The sequence below is a fragment of the Zalophus californianus genome, chromosome 12 (assembly GCF_009762305.2).
Source record: "Zalophus californianus isolate mZalCal1 chromosome 12, mZalCal1.pri.v2, whole genome shotgun sequence".
Taxonomy (NCBI): domain Eukaryota; kingdom Metazoa; phylum Chordata; class Mammalia; order Carnivora; family Otariidae; genus Zalophus; species Zalophus californianus.
This window is the reverse complement of record NC_045606.1, coordinates 77,462,508-77,470,852: the sequence shown is the minus strand read 5'-3', so window position 1 is coordinate 77,470,852 and position 8,345 is coordinate 77,462,508.

The following is an 8,345-nucleotide window of genomic DNA, read 5'->3' as shown; positions in this document are numbered from 1 at the left end:
GTTTCCCAGATCCAGGTCAACTGGAAAAGGGTGACAGGAGGGGGACATAAGGATGGGAATTAGGGGAATAATATATACAATCAAAGTGTGTGGGTAATAATAAAACACAGTACGAGGAATTCTTAAGCTCAGGAAACACACTGAGGGTTGCTGGAGTGGAGGGGGCTGGGGGGCCGGGGTGGTGGGTGATGGACACTGGGGAGGGTGTGTGCTATGGCGAGCGCTGGGAATTGTGCAAGACTGATGAATCACAGACCTGTACCTCTGAAACAAATAATGCAACATATGTTAAGAAAAAAAAAAGAAGAAGAAGAGAGCAGGAGTGGAAGAATGAAGGGGAGGAAGTCGGAGGGGGAGACGAACCAGGAGAGACGATGGACTCTGAGAAACAAGCTGAGGGTTCTAGAGGGGAGGGGGGTGGGGGATGGGTTAGCCTGGTGATGGTATTAAAGAGGGCACGTTCTGGGTGTTATGCACAAACAATGAGTCATGGAACACTACATCAAAAACTAATGATGTCATGTATGGTGATGAACATAATAAAAATTTTTTAAAAATTTAAAAATAAAAATAAAACACAGTAAAAAGAAGCCATCTTAATTCTGGTCTTCACAGGCAAAAATCACAGAAACCTCAGTCCTCTGAGCTTCTCCTTCTCCAGTCGTGTCCTGGGGGTTAACAGGTTTTCTGGTAACTTCTCCTTTCCCACTGACTCTTTCTCCTCAACTCAGAAACACGTTCGAGTCTCTTCCACCTTACATGCCCTACCCTCTCACAAACACACACCTACGCAACACTCCCAGAGAGACACACAGATGTGCATTTACACACGGCTACATACAGACACAGGTAGTCAGGCACACGCACATCGTGTCTCCTACACACAGGGTCACACACCCATACATACTCTGGGATAGCACCCAGAGTTACGGTCTCACGCACACATACTCTGTCTCTAGGTGCTCTATTCTCCCTGGCGTCTCTTGTGCTTCACAGCCAAGCTTTTTGAAAAAGGAGTCTACACTTGCTGCTCCAATTTCTCATCTCCCTTTCATTCCTCCTCCCTCTGCAATCTGCTCCCTGCTCCACCACATCGTTAAATTACACTCTCTCAGGTCACCACTAATTTCCTAATGGCCAAACTCCGTGTTTGCCTTTGAATCGTTTGCTTCCCTGACCTCTCTTCCAGCATTTGACACTGTTTCATTATCCCTTGTTGAAACACATTTGTCTGTTGAGTTTCATGGAATTACCTTGTCCTGGTTTTTCTCTTATTTTTATGACTTTAAGACTACTACTTATTTTTTAAAAACAATTTTATTATTGTTATTACTATTTATTTAATGCATATTATATATCAGGAACTATGCATCTTATCTCACAGGGCCTACTGACAAGTAGGGAGGAAAGAGAATAAAATCAGCAATTATGGCAATACTGTAAAGGGTAACAAATACAGCAGTCCCCACACTTATCCACGGGGGATATATTCCAAGACCCCCAGCAGATGCCTGAAGCCACAGATAGTGCTGAACCCTATATATACTGTTTTTTTTTCCTATACATGCACAAAAAAAGATAAAGTTTAATTTATAAATTAAATTATTATTTAATAATAATATTAAGGTAAGGCACAGTAAGAGATTTACAATAATAAGTAATAATAAAATAATATACAAATATAACAATATCTTCTAGTAAAAGTTATGTGAATGTGGTCTCTCTCTCTCTCTCAAAATATCTCAATATATTACTGTACTCATGCTGCTTCTTGTGATGATGTGAGGTGAGAAAATGCCTATATGATGAGATGAGGTGAGGTGAATGACATAGGCACTGTGATGTAGTGTTAGTCTGGTATTGGTCTTCTGGCAATAAGTCAGAAGGAGGATCATTTGCTTCTAGACTGAAGTTGACCGTGGGTAACTGAGACCACGGAAAGCAAAACCATGGATAAGGCAGGGGGTGGGGGGTGGCACATTATTGAATCATGAATGGAGAAGTACAGGGTGCTAGAGCTGGATGGGGAGACATAGCAAGGGCATCTAGCCCTTCTATGCAGTTGACAAAGATGGTTTCCCTGAGAAGCGATGTGTAAGGAAAAACCTCAAGAATGAATAGGAATTACCCACAGTGGAACAGTGTTGCAGACAAAGGGAACAGAGTATGCAGATCTGGAGGTAAGAGAGCATCACTCATTCGAGAAAGTGAAACAATTTCACTGCAGCTAGGACACAGATATCAATAACTATCATTGAGGGCTACTTGGTGTCACGCTCAAGATTAAGTGCTTTTATTTATTTTTTTAAGATTTTATTTATTTGTCAGAGAGAGAGAGAGAGAGCACAAGCAGGGGGAGTGGCAGGCAGAGGGAGAAGCAGACTCCCCACTGAACAGGGAGCCCAATGTGGGACTTGATCCCAGGACCCTGAGATCATGACCTGAGCTGAAGGCAGATGCTTAACCCACTGAGCGACCCAGGCATCCCAAGATTAAGTGCTTTTAGATATAATATCTCACTCGATACAGGTTTGATTCACAGTTACTATTTTTATTTTTATACAAAATAAGAAAAATCATAGCTAATATATAAGTGCTTACTATCTATCAGTTTTTTATAAGTGCTTGATAGTCTTAATTTAGTGACTCTATACAGCAACCCTAAATTATATAGTATAAGATATTATATAAGTAATATACGTGTATATGTATACACATATATATATGTAATAGGTACTATCATTATCATCCTCATTTTACCGGGTCACACAGCTCGCCATGGGCAGAGCCAAAGGCGAACCCAGGCAATCTGTACCTTTGCAGGAGTTAGGGGATCTTATCATAGGTGAGGAGGATGAGACCAGAGGAGAGTGTGTTAACAATGGAGCTTCATGGTCAGGAGGCAGGCAACAGTGAGCTGAGTGAGGAAGAGGAAGAACAAAGAAAAATGGGCAGAAAGCCCTGGAGAGGATGGATGCACTGAGGGCTGTCATCTTGGGGAAAGATCTTCGAGGGACATTGGCTTCACTAAATCCATATTTTCCCCTCTAAACTAAGTTCTCATACATGTTACTTTATGTTTGATTGGTGGTTAAAACTGAAGGAAACAATCTCAACCCCCCAATTCTGTGAAAAACTCTATATAAGGGAAATAATAAATACACAAAAAGTTGTTCTCACTTCTAAGAAATAGTATCCTTGACAGACCCATTAACATGACTGAATTTCTTTTTTGGGAAAACAGATGATCTTTCCCTCTACAACCTGACTTTGAAAATAAGAATGGAACAATTTAATGAGCACTTAATACACGCCAGCACAAAAACACAAGCTTGACAAGTATTATCTCATTTAATCTTCCATACAGGCTGTATATGATTGTCTTCATTCTACAGATTAGGAAACCAAGGTGTGACATAACTTGTCTTCGGTGGCATTCTCGGTTGAGTTCGGGAGGCAGAATCAAATCCCAAATGGCTGAGTCCAAAGTCCATGCTTGTTCTTCTCCACTGTACTCCCTTTAGGATGGATAAATGAATCTCGAGGATCTCAGGTGATCCCGCTCAATTATCTCATTCACTCTGTTTTAGAGAGGTGGGATCAGTGCTTCCCACATCCTACTCTGCTGGAGCCGTGACCTACAAGATTTTGCTACTTTAGAAACCAGCCCAAGGAGACTTCCTGATTCTTCTCTCACCACTTCCGTGTTTTCTCTTTGTCCCTTCCACCCTTACCTCATCCCCACAACCATATTCCCAGAGAACACTTAATGTCATGGAAAATTTTCATGGTATTATCTTAATTATTTTTTCAATGTCAAATAATAGGCATGTTACCCCAATTTGGGAGACCATATACATGCACATAAAAAAGGCTGAAAGGATGTATATAAAATATTATCAGTAGGCTATTTTAGGAAGATTCTATTATAGGTGGATTTTTTTTTCCTGCTTATGCTTCCTATGTTTCCCCATCAATAGAAAATGTATTTCAACAATAAAAATTGACCAAAATGTTTACAATAACTGTTATGCCAATATGCCTTTTTAAAAAATAGCATAGTTCTCAAATTCTCTGCAATTTGCTGTAAAATAGAAAATAAAGGAGATGCATTCATAGCCAGATTGCTGAGGTTTGGTGCATCGTAGGTACGATGTCCATTACTGTTGAAAATGAAAGATGAAAACAGGATCCATTTTCACTGAGGTAGCGTCAGCTCTTCTGGCTGGCAACACACACAGCAGCGGGCTGATCTGAAGCCAGTCATCTCTCCGTACTTTCTTAGTTCCACAGGGGTGTAATCACAGCACGTATCTTAATGCTCTGTCTCCCAACAGGGGCTCTGGTAAGTCTGTCTCAGCTGGAAGTAGCTCTTTGCACATGTCTCAGAATCATAATGAAAATAATCTCTCTCCTGGAAAATAGATGCCTCTAATGTAGAGGTCATAAGTACAAAAGGAAAAAAAATAGTGTCATTAACCACCTTGACCCCAACCAATCGAATCCCTCTTACCCTCACAACATCTTTTCTTCCTTCTTTCAACCTAATGCTCTCTGGTTCAAAGATTTGGGGCTCTGAGTGCCATTAGAAGCAATCTTAGAAACATGTAATTTACACACATCAAGGGTTTTAATGCCAATGAGTTCTATAAAATATCATGTGAGGACCCAAATTTCCAAAATACATTAAAAGAGCAATGACTATGTTTCTCTTGTTGAACTTAGTTTTAATCATGGGATTTTCTCCCTCTCTCTGTTTCTCTCTCTCTCTCTCCCTTTCTCGCTTTCAGATTGTCCTGGAATATACCTCAGGGAGCTGCTCCCCTGTGTTACTCTCATCTGCTTTCACTGACTCCCCAAGTCTGGCAAGAGCTCTTCAAAAAAGAATCTCTGGATTACAAAATTTTAAAAGGGACCTTTGGATCTTCAATCCAACTGCCTTCATTTTATTATAGACGAGGAAACTGTAGCCCACAAAATTTAAGGGATCTGCCCAGGGTTACGGAGATTAATTAGCAAGAGAGGAGGGTGAAGATTTAAGTCCCTTGATTCCAAATTGGGTATTCCTTTCATTATACCACATATTGTCTCAAAGGAATCAGTAAATTCTTTGTAAGGCAAAGACTTCAAACAATGCAAGGGCATGGGGCAAACTTCCCTCTCAAGAAAGCCAGAGCCCTTTTACCAGAGTTCTCTTTGAAGCTCAAGGTCACAGCGACATTAGTAGCAGTATTCGTGAAATGGCTACTGACTGCCACATTTTACATCCATCATCTTTAATCTTCAAAACAGCCTCCAAAGTTCAAAATTCTCATTGTGCTGAGGAGGAGACTAGCTTTTTGAGAGACTTCAGCAATTTGCCTAAAATCGTATAGCTGAAACTAGCAGAGTCAGGATTCAAACCCAAGTCTTAAATGCTTTCTACAATATGCTAGATTGCTTCTCCTTCCATGACACCAGGTCTTAACTTCAGGGGCAAAGTGATGCATCTCTGCTTCTTTCTAAAAGGCAGAAAGAATTGTCTATGTACAGCATGTCTCAGCATGTCAATCCTACCTTAGTAGAATGGTTTAAAAAAAGAAGTTACTCTTTTGGATAATCTCAGTTGTCGGAATCTCGGCAAAAACAGAACTAGTGAAGAAAAGGTAGGGCAACAAACTGAGATCCTGCTGTGACATGGGGCAGTGACAAATCTCCATGAACAGTGCCATTGTACTTGGGACTTCCTGAGACATACAGGAAGGGAGTAGGGGAGGGGGCACGGAGTCTTAAGGAACATTCTTAAATCCTTGTACCCTATTTTACTGTCTTTTCTGACATGAGAGTTTGCACAAAGACAGGACTTGGTCCCAAGGATATTGAGGCTGTAGAAAAGCACCTATTAGAAGTGGAATAACAGCCCAATTGCTAATCCTCTCCCACACACTAAAGAAGAGAACTCATTGATTCACCTATTTATAACAAAGCTATTTTTCAGGTTTCAGATTCTATATATCTTCCAACTTTCAATCTAGCACTCATTTATTTCATTGGTCTTACTTCTGATGGATTTGTTTCTCTTAAATAATTATATTCTGAAGAATGTTTTACTTTTCAAAATAAATTCTTAAGTGAACTGTCCCCAAAGCACCTGGAAAATTGCCTATCTGATGAAAAAAATTTATCATTTTTGTGCTCCAAAAACTCAAAATTGGCCATACAGAAATTTTATCAAACATTTCAAGAGGGAAAAAAAAAATCAGTTCTGCACTGAAAGTAAGAATAAGAAACTTGGAGCCCGTGGGAGACAAGAAACTTAGAATGAAAGGGCTTTCTCAACCAGAGCACTCCTGTTGAGACATGATAATAAAATGTTCACAGTAATGGAGACAATATTCCTACTTGGCACAATCTAAACAAAAGAAAAATGAACCCTTTATATTCCTGAAGGCATATCTGTTTGTCCAGGCATTTAGGTCTTTCTTTAAACAAACATATGTCACTTTTTATCACTCATCAAATATTGAATTGGTTGGATTAAATCTTTTAGTTTGATCTTGTTTGACAAAACATAAGACCACTTTCTTACAGTTGAGTAAGCCCATGGATAGATGACATGTATAATTTGATATTATACTTGTTTTACAATGTAGCTGAGTTAACTGGCATGCAATATCTAATCCATTTCCCCATTGTGTTTAAATTTAAATAAGAAAAAAATTGAAAAGATTTAAAGCCATCTGCAAACCTAATTAGCATGAACTCTAAGGGATTGTCTCAATTCTATTGTCATACTAGAATGCTATTATATTAAGTATTGTTTGAAATAAGTGGGCCATAGCTAGAGTTGAAGAACAGTTTTTGGTATTTGGAAATTTTCATTGCTCTAGTGGAGTTTAACTTGCAATAAAAATATGATTTTGTGTAAAGTTTGCTGTTTTTTGTTAGCCAGGAAACCATTCATTAAATTTACAGTGGCAGGTCAATAGAAGATCACAGAAATAATATACCATAATCAGAGGATATGTAATTTTTAAAAGATTATATTAAATTTACAGTGGCAGGTCAATAGAAGATCACAGAAATAATATACCATAATCAGAGTATATGTATTTTTTAAAAGAATAATAGCATTTGTTGGGCAGTTTTCACTTATTTTTAAAAAATCTTTCCAAAATGAGGAGGGGAAGCTTAGGCTGTAGTTGAAAAGCTAAAACAAAGATATAATATATGATGTAGTTGGGACAAATATATACCTATATGCTATTTCACAGCTGTATGTGATAAATGCCAACTAGATGGCCAGATAATAAAACAGAAGTTCGGAAGAAGAGATCCCTTCACATTCCGGTGGGAACAGTGTTATCTTCCCTCTAGGAAAAGTTTACCTAAAAAGATGGAATTGATTGGGACTTTATTGGTTTTTTTTTTTTAATTTTTTATTGTTATGTTAATCACCATATATTACATCATTAGTTTTTGGTGCAGTGTTCCATGATTCATTGTTTGTTCATAACACCCAGTGCTCCATGCAGAACGTGCCCTCCTCAATACCCATCACCAGGCTAACCCATCCCCCTACCCCCCTCCCCTCTAGAACCCTCAGTTTGTTTTTCAGAGTCCATCATCTCTCATGGTTCGTCTCCCCCTCTGACATACTCCCCTTTTCTTCCTCTCCTGTTATCTTCTTCTTTTTCTTTTTTCTTAAAATATGTTGCATTATTTGTTTCAGAAGTACAGATCTGTGATTCAACAGTCTTGCACAATTCACAGCGCTCACCGTAGCACATACCCTCCCCAATATCTATCATCCAGCCACCCCATCCCTCCCACCCCCAACCACTCCAGTAACACTCAGTTTCTTTCCTGAGATTAAGAATTCCTCATATCAGTGAGGTCATGTGATACATGTCTTTCTCTGATTGACTTATTTCACTCAGCATAACACCCTCCAGTTCCATCCACGTCGTTGCAAATGGCAAGATCTCATTCCTTTTGATGGCTGCATAATATTCCATTGTGTATATATACCACATCTTCTTTATCCATTCATCTGTCGATGGGCATCTTGGCTCTTTCCACAGTTTGGCTATGGTGGACATTGCTGCTATAAACATTGGGGTGCACGTACCCCTTCGGGTCCCTACATTTGTATCTTTGTGGTAAATACCCAGTAGTGCAATTGCTGGATCGAACGGTAGCTCTAATTTCAACTGTTTGAGGAACCTCCATACTGTTTTCCAGAGGGGTTGCACCAGCTTGCATTCCCACCAACAGTGTAGGAGGGTTCCCCTTTCTCCACATCCCCGCCAACATCTGTCGTTCCCTGACTTGTTAATTTTAGCCATTCTGACGGGTGTGAGGTG